Below are 17,936 nucleotides of genomic sequence, written 5' to 3' on the forward strand. Positions count from 1 at the left end.
GCTGAGAGAGAGAGAACATCAGAGCACTGCTCAGCTCTCGCTTATGTCTCTTATGGTGGTGTGGTAGAGAGAACCTGGGACTTTGGAGCCTCAGGCATGAGAGTCTGTTTGCATAACTATTGTGCTATCTCCCCTGCCCAATAAATTCTCAAAAAAATAAAATAAAATTCCTGAATCTGGGAAAATGTCTCAGTAGGCAGAGTGCAGGCCTTGCATGCCTGTGGCCTCAGATTCCACCAATGGCATGGCATATGCCGGGGCGAGGTGCTATACTCAACCCCATGAAATAAATGAAATAAGTCTTTATTTTAATTTATTTTGGGGGGCCAGGTGGTGGCACACCTGGTTAAGCGCTCATGTTACAGTGCACAAGGTGGAAGGTTCAATCTCCTGGTCCCCAGGGGGAAAGCTTCACGAGTGGTGAAGCAGTGCTGCAAGTGTCTTTCTGTCTCTCTCTCCCTCCTCCCCTCTCAATTTCTGTCTCTAGCTAATAAATAAATAAATGAATAAATAACTTATTTTTAAATAATTTTTTAATTTCTTTATTGGGGAATTAATGTTTTGCATTCAATAGTAAATACAATAGTTTGCACATGCATAATATTCCCCAGTTTCCCATTTAACAATACAACCCCCACTAGGTCCTCTATCATCCTTCATGGACCTGGATTCTCCCCACCCACCCACCCCAGAGTCTTTTACTTTGGTGCAATATGCCAAATCCATTTCAGGTTCTACTTGTGTTTTCTTTTCTGATCTTGTTTTTCAACTTCTGCCTGAGAGTGAGATCATCCCATATTCATCCTTCTGTTTATGACTCAGCATGAATTTTTCAAGGTCCATCCAAGATCGGCTAAAAATGGTGAAGTCACCATTTTTTACAGCTGAGTAGTATTCCATTGTGTATATATACCACAACTTGCTCAGCCACTCATCTGTTGTTGGACACCTGGGTTGCTTCCAGGTTTTGGCTATTACAAATTGTGCTGCCAAGAACATATGTGTACACAGGTCTTTTTGGATGGATGTGTTGGGTTCCTTATTTTTAAATAATTTTTTAAAATTGCCATCAGGGTTATCACTGGGGCTGCTGCCCACACTACAAATCCACTGTTCTAGTGGCCTTCCCCACCCCCCTTATTTTATAGGATAGAGGGAAATTAAAAGGATGGGATGGTGGCACACCTGGTTAAGTGCACACTGTAAGTGCATAAGGACCCAGTTCAAGCCCCTGGTCCCCACCTGTAGGGGGAAGCTTCATGAGTGGTGAAGCAGGACTACAGGTGTCTGTATCTCCTCTCCCTTCTCAATTTATCTGTCACTATCCAATAATAAATAAATAAATAAATAAATATTTTCAAAAAGAGAGAGAAATTGAGTGAGGAGGGGGAGAGAAAGATAGACGCCTGCAGACTTGCTTCACTGCTCGTGAGGCACCTGCCATGCAGCTGAGGCTTGAAACCGGGTCCTCGTACAAGGTACTATATGTGCTTAGCTGGGTGTGTCACCACCCAGCCCCCTAACTTTTTTGAATAAATAAATCTTTAAGTCCCAGTGAATCCCTGATTCTGCTCTCTCTGTGTTTCTTCTTCTCTGGGTCTCTTTTTTCATAAATACATAAATATCCTTTAAAAAACCAATTGTGATATGGTGGGAGGTTACACATTGAATAGAACATTGGATTTGCAGGCCTGAGGTCCTAAGGTTAATCTCCAATATCACAGGTGGGAGCTGGGGGCTTGAACCTTGGTCCTTGCAGATTGTAACATGTGTGCTCAATGGGGTGTGCCACTGCCTGCCCCCCTTTTAATTTTTTTATTGTCTTTATTTATTTATTGGCTAGAGACAGCCAGAAATCCAGAACGAAGGTGGTCATAGAGAGGAAGCAAGACAGAGAGATACCTGCAGCCCTGCTTCACCACTTGCGAAGCTGTCTCCTGCAGGTGGGGACTGGGAGCTCAAACCCAGGTCCTTGCACATTGTAACATGTGCACTCAACCACGTGCACCACCCACACACCCATCCTTCTCTTTAATAAATAAGTCTTTAAAAAATATTTATTTATTCCCTTTTGTTGCCCTTGTTTTTTATTGTTGTAGTTATTGATGTCCTCAATAGAGATATCAACAGAGAGAAATGGAGAGAGGAGGGGAAGACAGAGAGGGGGAGAGAAAGATAGACACCTGCAGACCTGCTTCACTGCCTGTGAAGCGACTCCCCTGCAGGTGGGAAGCCAGGGGCTCAAACTGGGATCCTTGCGCTTTGTGCCAGATGTTGTATGCTTTACATTGGGTTGTTCTAGTTCTCCCCCGCCAAGAAAATTGGATCAGTCCAGTTAGTTTCGCGGGCCTGCTTGGCCCCGCCCCTAGGAACCCCGGGAAGGTTCCTGAGTTCCAGAGTAAGAGAGAGTGCTTGTGCCGCCGCAAAGAAACAGCAGAGTTTTGTTTGGTGATTAGTTTGGTTTAGTTTATGAATCGTTGTTCCTGAATAAAGAAATACAGCTTCCCTGCCCAGCCGTTGTCTCTGCGTCTCTGTTACCTACCCGTGAAGCTAGCCCGGCCGACTAGAGCCTCCGAATTTTTAACAACAGCCACATGTGCTTAACCCAGTGTGCTACTTCCTAACTCCCCCCCCCTTTTTTTTTTTTTAAGATTTTTATTTATTTATGAGAAAGACAGGAGGAGAGAGAAAGAACCAGACGTCACTCTGATACATTTGCTGCCAGGGATCGAACTCAGGACCTCATGCTTGAGAGTCCAAAGCTTTATCACTGCGCCACCTCCTGGACCACTTTTTATTTATTAATTTTTAAGATTTTATTTATTAATTAGAAAGACAGGAGAGAGAGAAAGAACCAGACATCGCTGTGGTGCGTGTGCTGCTGGTAATTGAACTCCGGACCTCATGCTTGAGAGTCCATGCTTTATCTACTGCACCACCTCCCAGACCACCCACTATTGTTTCTTTATTGGGACTTCAGTCTGCACAGTTCCACTGCATTCGGTAGGCTCTTTTTTTTACTCTCATTTAAAAAATAGTGGGTATTTTGTGAAGATTTACGTATTTATTTAATTTTTTTTTTTTGCCTCCAGGGTTATCGCTGGGGCTCAGTGCCTGCGCTACAAATCCACTGCTCCTGGAGGCCATTTTCCCCATTTTGTTGCCCTTGTTGAGCTTGTTGTAGTTGTTATTGATGTCGTTGTTGTTGGATAGGACAGAGAGAGATGGAGAGAGGAAGGGAAGACAGAGGGGGAGAGAAAGATAGACACCTGCACACCTACTTTACTGCCTGTGAAGTGACCCCCCTGCAGGTGGGAATTGGGGGCTCGAACCTGGATCCTCATGCTGGCCCTTGCACTTTGCGCCATGTGCGCTTAACCCACTGCGCTAACACCCAGCTCCCTGAATATTTATTAATATTTTATTCATTTTATTTTAATGAGAAAGATACAGAGAGAAAGACCTGAGCACTGCTCGGTTCTGGTTTATGGTTGTGCTCGGGATTGAAGCTGGGAACTCAGAGCCTCAGGCATGAAAAGTTTTTTTGCAGAACCATTAAGCTGTTTCCCCAACCCCCCAACCCCCGTTTTTTGAAGATAGAGTGAAAGACAGAGAGGGAGGGAGAGAGAGAAGAGAAGAGAGACTACTGCTCATGAAGTTCCCCTTGCATGGTAATCTCATGTAGTGACTGGGGGATTGAACCTATATATGTTCTTGTGCGAAGATAATAGCGGTTTTGAAACCAAAGAAAGTCCCAACACTGGCCGCCAGCTATAGACCAATTTCTCTCCTTTCCATGTGTTACAAACTCCTTGAGAGGCTGCTTCTGTCACGTATTTCTCATCTTACAGAGAAATTCCTATCACCCGCCCAAGCTGGTTTCCACCCAGGAAGATCTACCTGCGAACAAGCCCTGGCCCTCTCAACTTACATTGAAAATGGATTCCAGAAGAATTTAAAGACGGGTGCAGTCTTTGTTGATCTCACAGCAGCCTATGACACGGTCTGGCACCGTGGTCTCCTGGTCAAGATCTCAAGATGCCTGCCTCCATGGGTGGCCAACACTATATCGTTTCTTCTCCAAAACAGAAGATTCCGGGTGCATCTGGGTGACAAATCTAGCAGATGGAGACTTGTCTCAAATGGCCTCCCCCAGGGATCTGTTCTGGCTCCTACGCTATTTAATATTTACATCAATGACCTCCCAGAAACTTCTTCAAAGAAGTTCATCTACGCCGATGACATCTGCTGTGCAACTCAGGCATCCAAGTTTGACATCCTCGAGGAAACACTCACGAAAGACATGTCTCTGATATCTGATTACTGTAAAAAATGGTGACTAATCCCTAGCACTGCAAAAACGGTATCATCTGTTTTCCATCTATACCATGCCTCGGCCTCGCGTGAGCTTAATGTGCAGCTTGGCGATACGGGAATCCGGCAGGAAGCCCAGCCAGTCTATCTTGGCGTTACTCTCGATCGCACTCTGTCATTTCACAAACATCTCATAAAAATTGCAGCAAAGGTGGGCGCGAGGAATCACATCATTGCAAGACTGGCCAGCTCCCCATGGGGCGCGAGCGCTTCCACACTATGCTCATCCTCTCTGGCATTATGCTATTCCACTGCAGAATACTGTGCCCCAGTATGGTTCCGTAGCCCCCATGTCCACTTGGTCGATTCCAAATTATATTCCTCCATGAGGATCATTTCTGGAACCATCCGTTCCACCCCGGTTCCATGGCTGCCAGTTCTTAGCAACATCGCCCCGCCAGATATTCGTCGGGATGTGGCATCATCTAAGTTCATTTCCCACGTCTACGCTTGACCGGACCTGCCAATATACATGGATATCTTCGCCCACCCTGTCCAACGCTTGACGTCTCGTCATCCAATCTGGTCCCCTATGCCTACACTGAACTTCTCTGTTCCAGTCTCTTGGAAACAGAGCTGGCAGTCAGCTGAGGTAAAGAACAAACACCTCATCACAGACCCCTGCAAGCGTCAACCCGGCTTTGACCTAGCACGTTATGATTGGGCCCTCCTCAATCGCTATCGAACAGGCCATGGCCGGTGCGCCGCTATGTTCCATCGCTGGGGAGCCAGAGACGACCCGAACTGCCCCTGAGGCTCCAGACAGACTATGACCCACATAGTCAACGACTGCCACCTCTCCAGATTCAAAGGAGGTCTCAACCTGACGCTGTTGACTGGCTACGGAAGAAGGGCAAACGCTAGAAGAAGAATAAAATATATGCTCTAGGGGGTAGATAGCATAATATTTATGCAGTGACTCTCATGCCTGAGGCTCTGAAGCCCCAGTGTCAAACCCCTGCACCACCATAAATCAAAGGGTGAGCAGTGCTCTGGTAAATAATAATAATAAAAAGTTAGACTCTCAGGCCTGAGTTCCTGAATTTGACTACAGGCAGTATATTTCCTTTTCACCCTTAGAAGAAAATTTAAATATTTACAAAAGCTGCCACCTATTCATCCCAATTAGGGTTAAGGAAATTTGGCTGGAACAGAAATAAAACACACTTATTAGGATATCGGGAAAATGTTCTCACCTTCTTTATTTTATTATATTATATTTTACCAGGGCACCGCTCTGTACTTTTTTTTTTTTTTTTTTTTTTTAGCAGAGCACTGCTGCGATTTCAGAGCCTTAAGCATGAGAGTCTCTCTGTATAACCATTTTTCTATCTTCCCCCACCCCTGCTCAATTCTGCTTTATGGTAGTATGGGGGATACAGTTTGGACTTTGGAGCCTCAGGCATGAAAGGGTTTCCATAACCACTGCACTATCTCCCCTACCCTCTCCACCCTCCACATACTTTATAAAAGTAATAATTGGGGGGGCCATAGCATAATGGTTATTCAAAAGACTTATTTTCCTGAGGCTACAAGGTTTCAGGTTCAATCCCACATATTATCACACATCAGTTGTGTCATGCTTTGGTGAAAAATAAATAAATAAATAAATAAATATGAAGTAAGAGCAATAATAGCAAATTATTCTAACAAAATCACTGATGACTCTCGGTTTTCCAGAACTTCCCCATAGAATGTAAACAATCCCCAGCACAACCATAATCCAGAGCCAAGTAGTGCTCCTCTCTTTGTCCTCTCTATCCTGTCTCTCTCATTAAAAATAAATAAAATACAGGGCAGGGGTAAATAGCATAATGGTCATGCAAAGAGGCTCCAGAGCCATGCCAGAGTTTCCAAGGTCCAAGGTTCAATCTCCCACACTACCATAAGCCAGAGCATAGTGCTCTGGTAAAAACAAAAACAAACAAGGAAAAAACCTTCCACTTCCAAAAATAAATAAAATACAAAAAGGAAAAAGAGAGGAAGGTGGGGGTAGATAGCATAATAGTTATGCAGAGACTCTCAGGCCTAAGGCTCCTAAATCCCAGGTTCAATTCCCTGTCTCACATAACCAGAATTGAGCAGTGCTCTGGTGAACGCACATGGTACAATGTGTAAGGACCCAGGTTCAAGTCCTGGGTCCCCACTTGCAGAAGTAAAGCTTTGCAAGTGCTGAGGCAGTGTTCTATGTCTCAGTCTCCTCTTCCTCCTCCCCTCCCCCTCTTCACTCCTCTCTCTCCTCCAGGGTTATCAATAGGGCTCGGTGTTTGGTGCCTACACTGCAAATACACTCCTACTGGTGGCCATTTTTTTTTTTCATTTTATTGGATCGTACTAAGAAATTGAGAGAGGGGGAGAGAAAGACACCTGCAGACCTGCTTCACCGCCTGTGAAGTGACCCCCCTGCAAGTGAGGAACCAGGATCCTTGAGCAGGTCCTTACTCTTAGTACTATGTGCGCTTAACCCGGTGCACCACTACCCGGCCCCTTTCTCTCCCTATCACCTCTTCCCTCTCGATTTCTGGCTGTCTCTAATTCAATACGTAAGATAATTTTAAAGAAAGAAAAAAGAGAGGGGGGGAGGGTGATGGGTAGGGGAGGGTATGGGAGAAGGAGAGGGGGAGGGAGAGAGGGAGAGAGAGAGAAATAATGTAAAAACTAAACTTCAGCCTATTTGTTCCTTCAAAACAACAGCCCACGGGGTTGGGCGGTAGCGCCGTGGGTTAAGCACACGTGGCCTAAAGCGTAAGGATCGTGGTTGGAAAGCCCCCCCCCCCCACACAGGGGAGTTGCTTCACAGGCGGTGAAGCAGGTCTGCAGGTGTCTATCTTTCTCTCCCCCTCTGTCTTCCCCTCCTCTCTCCATTTCTCTCTGTCCTATCCAACAACGATGACATCAATAACAACAACAATAACAACTACAACAATAAAACAAGGGCAACAAAAGGGAATAAATAAATATTAAAAACAACAACAACAGCCCAATTAGTGTCATAGGATTTTAATTGCAGTCTTATATTACTGAACTAAAATATACTAAACTAATGTCTGAGCCAAAACCAAAACCTGGCAACAAAAGGGAGAAAGATCTACAGTAAAATCCATAGTTTAAATGAAGGATCTGCAGGACCTCCAGATAATAGAAAGGAGGCTAGAAAAACAATCATTAGGGGGTGGAGGTAGATAGTATAATGGTTATTAAGCTCCACAGTCTCAGGTTCAATCCCCTGCACCACCATAAACCAGCAGAGCTGATTAAAAAAAGAGAGAGAAATAATCATTATTAGAATGCCAATTTTGGGAGGAGATAGATAACATAATGGTTATACAAGCAGACTGTCATGCCTGATGATCCAAAGTCCCAGGTCCCATACCACCTATAAGCCTGCAGAGCTGATCAGTGTTCTGGCTAAAAAAAAAAAAAAAAAAAAAAAAAAGGCAAGAGGGTAGATAGCATAATGGTTATGCAAACATAACCATTTGGAGCCTGAGGCTCCAAAGTCCCAGGTTCAATCCCCCACACCACCATAAGCCAGAGCTGAACAGTGCTCTGGTTTCAAAAAAAAAAAAAGAAGAAGCCAATTTTATAGAGGTTGGAATGCTTTTTTTTTTTTTTCTTTCCTCTGTGACTTCACAGTTCTAGGTTAATTTTTTTTCCAGACAGAAAGAAGCAGGAGAGAGGGGACGAGCTTCCCACTGTGCGGTGAGGGCCAGGATGGAACCTGTAAGGTGAAACAGGAGAACTTCTAACAGCTCCCAAGTGAACTATCTTGCCATCCCTGTAATGATGTTTTAAACTTTGCTTATTGGTGTATTTACAACAGTGACCCTGGTACAATTTTTCTCACCATTGCCTGGCCCCTATTTTTATAATTTTAAAGGTTCAACAAAATCAAGAGAAATAGCTCCTACGTAGTTAATTTAATTTCTGTGTCATGGCTCCTCAGTTTCTCCAGAGATTTCTCTCCAAATCACTTAAAATTCTAAAAATCTCAAAGAAAAAGAAAAGAAAAACACCTGAGACTTAAATTTCAATTACTCTGTATTTCACTATACATTAAGCAATGTTATTTACTCTCTAATACTGTGTTGATGTTAAGGGTAAAAGGAGGAGCCCTAAGACGTGATCAACATGAAAGGAGAACTGATAACAGTAAGCTCTTTAGTTAAGACAAGTCACAAATCTCTCCTGTAGATACAATGCTCACAAGAACTAAGCAGTGGACTGCACCAGTATTGTAAGATTCTGGTTTTTACCAAGCCCAGAGCTCCTCCAAAACATTTTTTAAAACAAATTTTTTATATTTATTTATTTATTTATTTATTCCCTTTTGTTGCCCTTGTTGTTTTATTGTTGTAGTTATTATTTATGTCGTCGTTGTTGGATAGGACAGAGAGAAATAGAGAGAGGAGGGGAAGACAGAGAGGGGAGAGAGAAAGATGGACACCTGCAGACCTGCTTCACCACTTGTGAAGCGACTCCCCGCAGGTGGGCTCGAACCGGGATCCTTATGCCAGTCCTTGAGCTTTTCGTCACCTGCATTTAACCCGCTGCGCTACTACCTGACTCCCTCTCCAAAACATTTTTAATTAACAATAGCTCTTCCAGGAATCACTTCTGTGGTTTATTTTTATTGATTACTAAATTAGAAAGGTTTACTTTATTTCTAACATTGCTACAGCACCAAAATCATTGATGTTCGGTGGTCTTCATTACGTGTGTGTGTGTGTGTGTGTGTGTGTGTGTGTGTTTACCAGAGCACTGCTTAGCTCTGGTTTATGGTGGTACAGGGAATTTAACCTGGGACTTTGAAACTTCAGGCATGAGAGTTTCTTTGAATAACCGTTACTCATTTACTCATTATACTTTTTTTTTTTTTTAAATTTATTTCCTTTTGTTGCCCTTGTTTTATTGTTGTAGTTATTGATGTCGTCGCTGTTGGATAGGACAGAGAGAAATGGAGAGAGGAGGGGAAGACAGAGAGGGGGAGAGAAAGATAGACACCTGCAGACCTGCTTCACCGCCTGTGAAGGGACGCCCCTGCAGGTGGGGAGCGGGGGGCTCGAACCAGGATCTTCTTGCCGGTTCTTGCACTTTGTGCCACCTGCGCTTAGCCCGCTGCACTACCACCCAACTCCCTACTCATTATACTTTTTGACATAACTTATTTTATTTTTAATATTCTGTTTTAGTGAGAGAGATACAGAAAAAAAGACCAGAGCACTGCTCGGCTCTCAGCTGAGGACTGAACCTGGAGCCTAAGAAGCATTAAGGTCTTTTGCATAATCATTGTGCTGTCTCCCAGTCCCGTAGGTTACTTTCTAATGTTTTCTCAGTAAAGACATTTTATGTGTGACTGACTGAATTATTTTTATATTCTATAATATAAAGTTGCCCTCAGTGCCAGATACATCGTCTCTAATAGTTTCCATCACCTATAGTACTTTTTTCTGATCTTCAATTTTACATGTATGAGAGGGTTCATATCAAATCAAGCTGTTTAAATACTATCACAATGTTATTCTCGGAGCATTTATAATTATATTATTTAAAATCTTGTTAATCATTCACTGAAGTATAACTTTTTTTTTTACTGACTACTAGAAAAAGTAAATATTTCTCTGTTGAAGATTTTTTACAATACTAGTCATATCTACAAACATTTTTTTTATTATCTTTTTTTATTTTTATTTTATTTATTTTATTTATTCCCTTTTGTTGCCCTTGTTGTTTTTTATTGTTGTAGTTATTATTGTTGTTGTTGGATAGGACAGAGAGAAATGGAGAGAGGAGGGGAAGACAGAGAGGAGGAGAGAAAGATAGACACCTGCAGACCTGCTTCACCGCCTGTGAAGCGACTCCCCTGCAGGTGGGGAGCCGGGGTTCGAACCGGGATCCTTATGCCGGTCCTTGAGCTTAGCGCCACCTGCGCTTAACCCGCTGCTACAAACATTTTTTACCTGAGTTTTCTGTTTAACAATGATATTCATATTACACAAACTGTCCTTAGAAATTCTTATCAGCTAACAGTTTTCATTTACTCAAATTTTATTAGAAATAGAAGAGAATGCTATCTTTAATTTGATGATTATTTCCTCTGGTTAGAAGTATCTTTGGTACTAATGGAGGTAAATTTGGATTATAATACAGGCAATATTACCAAATTAAATGATAATAGATATATTTAGTATATACTTAAATTTCAAATAGTATTGGCAAGGTAATACATACATGATTTAGCATCACTTTAATAGGAGACTGAAATTCTGAGAAAATAAAAATAAAAACCATAGAATCTAATGAAAAAAATCTCATGGCTAACATATGCTACAGGAAAAATTTTTTATACCTTTGTGGACAAATGAAACAAACCATTAGTTTTTTGTCTTTAATAAGTGAAGTCAAATATCTGCTGAGTGATCATTAACATAAGAAGTTAGCACTGGTTTTGAGGTTATAAATTGTTCTTTTTCATTGAATGTAGGTAGCCAACTCATATCTTTAAACTTTCCGGGCTTGGATTTAGGCTGATAAGATTTGAATTTTGCCTTTGACACTTATCAGCTATATGACCCCAGGTAAATTTTTCTGGGCTTCAGTTTCATTAACTAAAAAATGTCTGAAAGGAACCTCTACCTAGCAGGATTGTTATGAGAATTAAATTACATAATCTATGAAAAAATTCTGGCACACCTGGTTGAACACACATGTTACAAGGCTCAAGGACTTGAGTTCAAGGCCCTGGTCCCCATCTGCAGGAGGAAAGCTTTGCAAGTGGTGAAGCAGGGCTGCAGGTGTCTCTCTGTCTCTCACCCTTCTCTATCACCCCTTCCCTCTCAATTTCTGGCTGTCTTTATCCAATAAATAATTAAAGATAATTTTTTTAAAAATGCCAAGGAGGTTTTAACACAACATACAATAAAGTGTTCTTATAGTAATCATTATTAAGACTAGCATGATAGGTCAAAGAGGCATCTGTAAAAATTATCTCAGTTCTCTACTCTCTTCTGTATATTCTAATAATAATAATAATAATAATAATAATAGTAATAATGTGGGAAGGGAAAGTGATGGAAGTAGAAAACTTTTTCTTTTCTGTTCTTTGATCAAGAAACTTGGGCTATTTTTTAAACTACAAGATTTAATAAAACTAACTTTGGCAGGTATATTTTTCTCTTGTAAAACCAACTTTAACAAAGGAGTTTTAAAAATTCTTTCTTTCTTGTTTTCCTCCAGGGTTATTGCTGGGGCTCGGTGCCTGCACTATGACTCCACTGCTCCTGGGGCTATTTTATTTTTCTGTCTTACTGGATAAGACAGAGAGAAATTGAGAGGGGAGGGGAAGATAGAGAGGGAGAGACAAACACCTGCAGACCTGCTTTACCACTTGTGAAGCAACCCCCTCCTCTCCCGCAGTTAGGTTGCTGGGGGCTCCAACCGGGATCCTTGCACTGGTCCTTGCATTTTGTACTATGTGCACTTAACCTAGTGCGCCATCACCCAACCCCCAAAATTCTTTTTTAATTCTTCTTCTTTTTTTTTTTTCCCCCTTTACCAGAGTAATGCTCAGTTCTGACTTAATGGTGGTACAGGTCACTGAACCTGGGACTTTGGAGACTAAGACATGAGAGCTTCTTTTCTTCTTCTTTTTTTAATGGGTAAACTTATTTAGATGATCCTCCAAGATTTTGCATCTGTTGAACCAAATTAAATTGAAGAATGGGGGCTGAGCAGTAGTGCACCTGGTTAAGCACACATAGTACGAAGCACAAGGACCTGCTCAAGAAGCCCAGTTCGAGACCCCTCCTCCCCACCTGCAGGGGAGTAACTTCACAAGGGGTGAAGCAGATCTGCAGGTGTCTGTTTTTCTTTCTCTTCCCCCCTCTCTATTTTCCCTTCCTCTCTTATTTTTTCTCAGTCTTATCCAATAAAAAAAATATATATGGAAAAAATGGGCTCCAGAAGCAGTGGATTTGTAGTGTAGGCACCAAGCCTCTGCTAGCATTTCTATTTCAAAATATTGTACTTATAATTAAGATAAGAGTGTGGGAGTTGGGCTGAAGTTTTAAGGTAATATTTGATCTATTTAAATGTACCTGTGAAACACTGCAGCTTTCCTGTTCAAGAAATCAGTTGCAGTAGACTGTTGGCAAAGAAGGCATCACTATTAATCATATGAATAATGACCTTTTTCATAGCTGTTTTACAGCCCTTTTTAAAAAAATTATTTTATTTATTTATTTACTATTTTTTCAATTGGGGAATTAATGTTTTACATTCAACATTAAGTACAATAGTTTGTACATGCATAACATTCCCCAGATTCCCATATAACAATACAACCCCCACTAGGTCCTCTGAGTCCTTCTTGGACCTGTATTCTCCCCACCCACCCACCCCAGAGTCTTTTACTTTGGTGCGATATGCCACTTCCATTTCAGGTTCTACTTTTTTTTTTTTCTTCTGATCTTGTTTTTCAACTTCTGCCTGAGAGTGAGATCATCCCATATTCATCCTTCTGTTTCTGACTTATTTCACTCAGCATGAATTTTTCAAGGTCCATCCAAGATCGGCTGAAAATGGTGAAATCATCATTTTTTACAGCTGAGTAGTATTCCATTATGTATATATACCACTCATCTGTTGTTGGACACCTGGGTCGCTTCCAGGTTTTAGCTATTACAAATTGTGCTGCCAAGAACATATGTGTACACAGATCTTTTGGGATGGATGTGTTGGGTTCCTTAGGATATATCCCCAGGAGAGGAATTGCAGGGTCATAGGGTAGGTCCATTTCTAGCCTTCTGAGAGTTCTCCAGACTGTTCTCCACAGAGGTTGGACCAATTGACATTCCCACCAGCAGTGTAGGAGGGTTCCTTTGACCCCACACCCTCTCTAGCATTTGCTGCTGTTACCTTTTCTGACGTATGACATTCTCACAGGAGTGAAGTGGTATCTCCTTGTTGTCTTTATTTGCATTTCTCTGACAATCAGAGACTTGGAGCATTTTTTCATGTGTTTCTCAGCCTTCTGAATCTCTTCTGTGGTGAATATTCTGTCCATGTCCTCCCCCCATTTTTGGATGGGGTTATTTGCTGTCTTGTTGTTGAGTTTGGCAAGCTCTTTATATATATGTTGGTTATTAAACTCTTGTCTGATGTATGGCATGTAAAGATCTTCTCCCATTCTGTGAGGGGTCTCTTGGTTTGGGTAGTGGTTTCTTTTGCTGTGAAGAAGCTTTTAAATTTGATGTAGTCCCATAGGTTTATACTTGCCTTAGTCTTCTTTGTAATTGGATTCGTTTCATTGAAGATGTCTTTAAAATTTATGCCAATATTTTTGATAGTTTGTGGTCTAATATCCAAGTCCTTGATCCACTTGGAATTTACTTTTGTATTTGGTGAAATACAGTGATTCAGTTTCATTCTTCTGCATGTTTCAACCCATTGTTTCCAACACTATTTGTTGAAGAGACTCTGCTTTTCCCATTTAATAGTCTGAGCCCCTTTGTCAAAGATTAGATGTCCATAGGTGTGGGGGTGTTTTACAGTCTTAACGCTATGTTTTGGTTAAGAATTTCAACAGAACCCTTTACAAAACATGCCACACAAAAAATGATTGTTTTACATTAAAGTATAAGATAGTCTATTTACCCTTTTATTTATTTTTTCATTTCTGATTAAAATGATCTTAACAAAAATAGAAAAGACAATCAATATATTGAACCCCAAGAAAAAAACCACTCAGTTTTTTATGAGTTATCAGTGTTTTGCAGTTTATTTCAAAGTGTTGTTTTGGGGGGGAGTAATATATTTGATAGAAACAGCCAGGGAGCCTGGCAGTGGCGCAGTGGATTAAGCACACATGGCAGAAAGCGCAGGGACTGGCATCAGGATCCCAGCTGGAGCCCACGTTTTCCCACCTGCAGGGAAGTCGCTTCACAGGCGGTGAAGCAGGTCTGCAGGTGTCTCTCTTTCTCTCCCCCTCTCTGTCTTCCCTTCCTCTTTCCATTTCTCTCTGTCCTAACCAACAACAATGACAGCAACAACAATAATGCTATTATTGAATAACAACAACAACAAAACAATAAGCAAGGGCAACAAAAGGGACTTTTTTTTTTTAATTAAAAAAAGGCCTAGGGAGACAGCATAATGGTGATGCAAAAGACTATCAAGCCTGAGGCTCCAAAGTCTCAGGTTCAGTCCCCAGCTCCACCATAAACCAGAGCTGAGCAGTGTTCTGGTAGCTCTCTCTGTGTATCTTTCTCTCTGTATCCCTCTTTCACTAAAAGTAGATAAATAAAATATTTTTAAAAAATGGAAAAATAAAACAGCCATATGCTGTCAATTTGCATGTTCAAAATACTGTTAATGACTGTGTGTGTGTGTGTGAAAAATCTGTGTGTTGAAATGCAGTTTTAAATCTTTTCTGTGACAAGATCTGTGTATCTTCCTTAAATAGAAAATAACCAGAGACTCTCATGTCTGGGGCTCCAAAGTCCCAGGTTCAATATCCTGCATCACCATAATCCAGAGCTGAGCAGTGCTCTGGTAAAAATAATAATAATAATAAAAATCAAAATCAAAAAAAGAAAAGAACCAATTGAATTACTTATTGAAAAGTCCAACTCATACCCAGACTTGTATGAGCGTCTCAGTGCAGTTGAAGCCGAGCAATACTAAGACTAGATTATTGAAAAAAGTGGAAAAGGAGGGAAGGAAGTCTATTTGTAGGCTCAAGGACAAGTTGGTGAGGCCTTAGTTTAAAGTAGGATTTCCCAACATTTCTTGTCCTGAAAGCCTCTTTTACACTGTGAAGCAATCTCCTGAACCCCTAAGGAATTAAAAAAATATATTTCATCACTTGTATGTGGAATGCAAGAAGAAGTGTTCACATAATTTTTTTTTTTTTTCCTCCTCCAGGGTTATTGCTCGGCTCGGTGCCTGCGCCATGAATCCACCGCTCCTGGAGGCCTTTTTTTTTTTCCCCTTTTGTTGCCCTTGTTGTAGCTTCCTTGTGGTTATTATTATTGCCCTTGTTGACACAATTCGTTGTTGGATAGGACAGAGAGAAATGGAGAGAGTAGGGGAAAACAGAGGGGGAGAGAAAGATAGACACCTGCAGACCTGCTTCACCGCCTGTGAAGCGACTCCCCTGCAGGTGGGGAGCCGGGGGCTCGAACCGGGATCCTTACGCCGGTCCCTGCGCTTTGCGCCACATGTGCTTAACCCACTGCGCCACCGCCCGACCCCCGTGTTCACATAAATTTTTATGTTTATTTTTGTTGAAAATTATATTGTAGAGTTTATTCAGTACAAATTTAAAATATCCCCTAGGATATAATTGATAAAATCTCATGTAAATAAGCAACTGTTGGTATTTTCTTATTTGCTAATACTATATCACTTAAATCAATTTTTCTTTTTTTAATTTTAATTTTTATTTATTGGATAAAGGCAGCCAGAAATTGAGAGGAAAGGGAAGATAGAAAGGGAGAGAGACAGAGAGATACCTACAGCACTGCTTCACCTCTTATGAAGCTTTTACCCTCCAGGTGGGGACTGGGGGCTTGAACCTGGGTCTTTGCACACTGTGTAGTGTGCACTCAACCAGGTGCAACACTATCCAGCCCCTTTCTTTTTTTTTTCCTTCTTCTTATATTTAAATTTTATTTATTTATTTATTTTTGGCCTCCAGGGTTATTGCTGGGGCTGGGTGTTTTGCCTTTGTTGTTTTAACATTGTTGTGGTTATTATTGTTGTTGTTATTGATGTCATTGTTGTTGGATAGGACAGAGAGCAATGGAGAGAGGAGGGAAGACAGAGACGGGAAGAGAAAGGCAGATACCTGCAGACCTACTTCACAGCCTGTGAAGTGACACCCCTGCAGGCGGGAGCCAGGGGCTCAAACCGGGATCCTTGAGCAGGTCCTTAGGCTTTGGGCCATGTGTGCTTAACCCGCTGTGCTAACGCCTAACCCCCTTTTCTTTTTCATGTGTTAAATGTTTTGTCCTAATGACTGGTAAGTGCTAGAGCCAGGATTTAAACCCAGGTTGTCATATTTATGCTTATTATCACACATCTTTTTATCTGTATTTATCAGTACAGAGACTTTTCACTTGCACAATTGCACTGCTCCTAGTAGACTTTTTAAAAATTTTTATTATTTTTTTATTTTTTTTACCAGAGCACTGCTCAGCTCTGGTTTATGGTGGGACAGAGAAATGAATCTGGGATTTAGTCATAGGCATAGTCTCTTTGCATAACCATTATGCTATTTACCCCTGCCTCTTCCCACCCCACATTTTTTTTTTAAGACAGAGTAGTTGGGGAAGACAATAATGGTTATGCAAAAAGTGTTTCATGACTGAGGCACCAGAGGTCCCAAGTTCAATCCCCCGCACCACCATAAGCCGGAGTTGAGCAGTGTTCTGGTTAAAAATTAAAGAAAAAATAGAGACAGAGGCACAAAGATAGAGATCATAGCACCAGAGCTTTCTTCATACAGTGGAGTCCAGGCTTAAACCGGAGTTGAGCACATGGCATAGCAGCACACTGTGCAAGTGACCTATTTCATTGCTGCAAAGATTCATTCATTCATTCATTCATTCATTCATTCATTTCTGAGACAGTGAAAAAGAACCAGAGCAGATCATTAGAGAGAACCAGAGTGAGAACCGCTTGGCCATATACGACCTCAAGCTTGCTTTCTTCACTGTACAACCTCCTGAGCCAAAGATTCTTTTATATAAATATATTTATTTATTTATTTATTTTCCCTTTTGTTGCCCTTGTTGTTTTAACATTGTTGTGGTTATTATTATTTTTTGTTATTGATGTCATTGTTGTTGGACAGGACAGAGAGAAATGGAGAGAGGAGGGGAAGACAGAGGGGGGAGAGAAAGATCGACACCTGCACACCTGCTTCACCTCCGTGAAGCAACTCCCCTGCAGGTGGGAAGCCGGTGGCTCTAACCGGGATCCTTCCGCTGGTCCGTGTGCTTTGCTCAACCTGTGCTTAACCCGCTGCGCCACCGCCCGACTCCCCAAAGATTCTTTTAAAAAAACTTTTGGACAGAAACAGAGAGGGAGGGTCAGGTGTTGATGTACCTGGCTGAGTGCACAGGTTACAATATGCAAAGACCCAGGTTCAATCCCCTGGTCCCCACCTGTAGAGGAAAAGTTTCACAAGTGGTGAATCAGTGTTGCAGGTGTCTCTCTGTCTCTGTCTCTCTCTCTCTTTTAGATAGAACAGAGAGAAATGGAGAGAGGAGGGAAAGACAGAGGGGGAGAGAAAGATAGATACCTGCAAACCTGCTTCACCGCCTGTGAAGTGACTTCCCTGTAGGTGGGAAGCAGGGGCTTGAACTGGGATCCTTACTCCAGTCCTTGCGCTTCGTGCCACGTGCGATTAACCCACTGCACTTCCGCCGACTCCTCTCTCTCTCTCTCTCTCTCTCTTTTAAACGTCCAGGGTTATCACTGGTGATCTCTAGGCGCCTGCATTAAGAATCCACTGCTCTAACCCTCAATGACCCTGGGTCCATGCTCCCAGAGGGATA

The 17,936-nt window shown here is 41.8% G+C and overlaps 2 protein-coding genes across 4 annotated transcripts in view; one reads left to right on the plus strand and one right to left on the minus strand.

Moving 5' to 3' along the window:
• The window catches only part of UGDH (UDP-glucose 6-dehydrogenase), a 102,834-nt gene extending 95,625 nt beyond the window's left edge, over window positions 1–7,209 (plus strand). For all 3 annotated transcript variants that reach the window (XM_060188202.1, XM_060188201.1, XM_060188199.1), the window contains one exon: window positions 7,164–7,209. The gene's annotated coding sequence lies outside the window, so the exon portion shown is untranslated. The remainder of the gene's footprint in view (window positions 1–7,163) is intronic.
• Window positions 1–17,936, minus strand: part of KLB (klotho beta) — a 53,663-nt gene that overhangs the window by 23,775 nt on the left and 11,952 nt on the right. The gene's annotated exons all lie outside the window — the stretch shown is intronic.

This window comes from Erinaceus europaeus, chromosome 3, assembly GCF_950295315.1.
Source record: "Erinaceus europaeus chromosome 3, mEriEur2.1, whole genome shotgun sequence".
NCBI classification, from domain to species: domain Eukaryota; kingdom Metazoa; phylum Chordata; class Mammalia; order Eulipotyphla; family Erinaceidae; genus Erinaceus; species Erinaceus europaeus.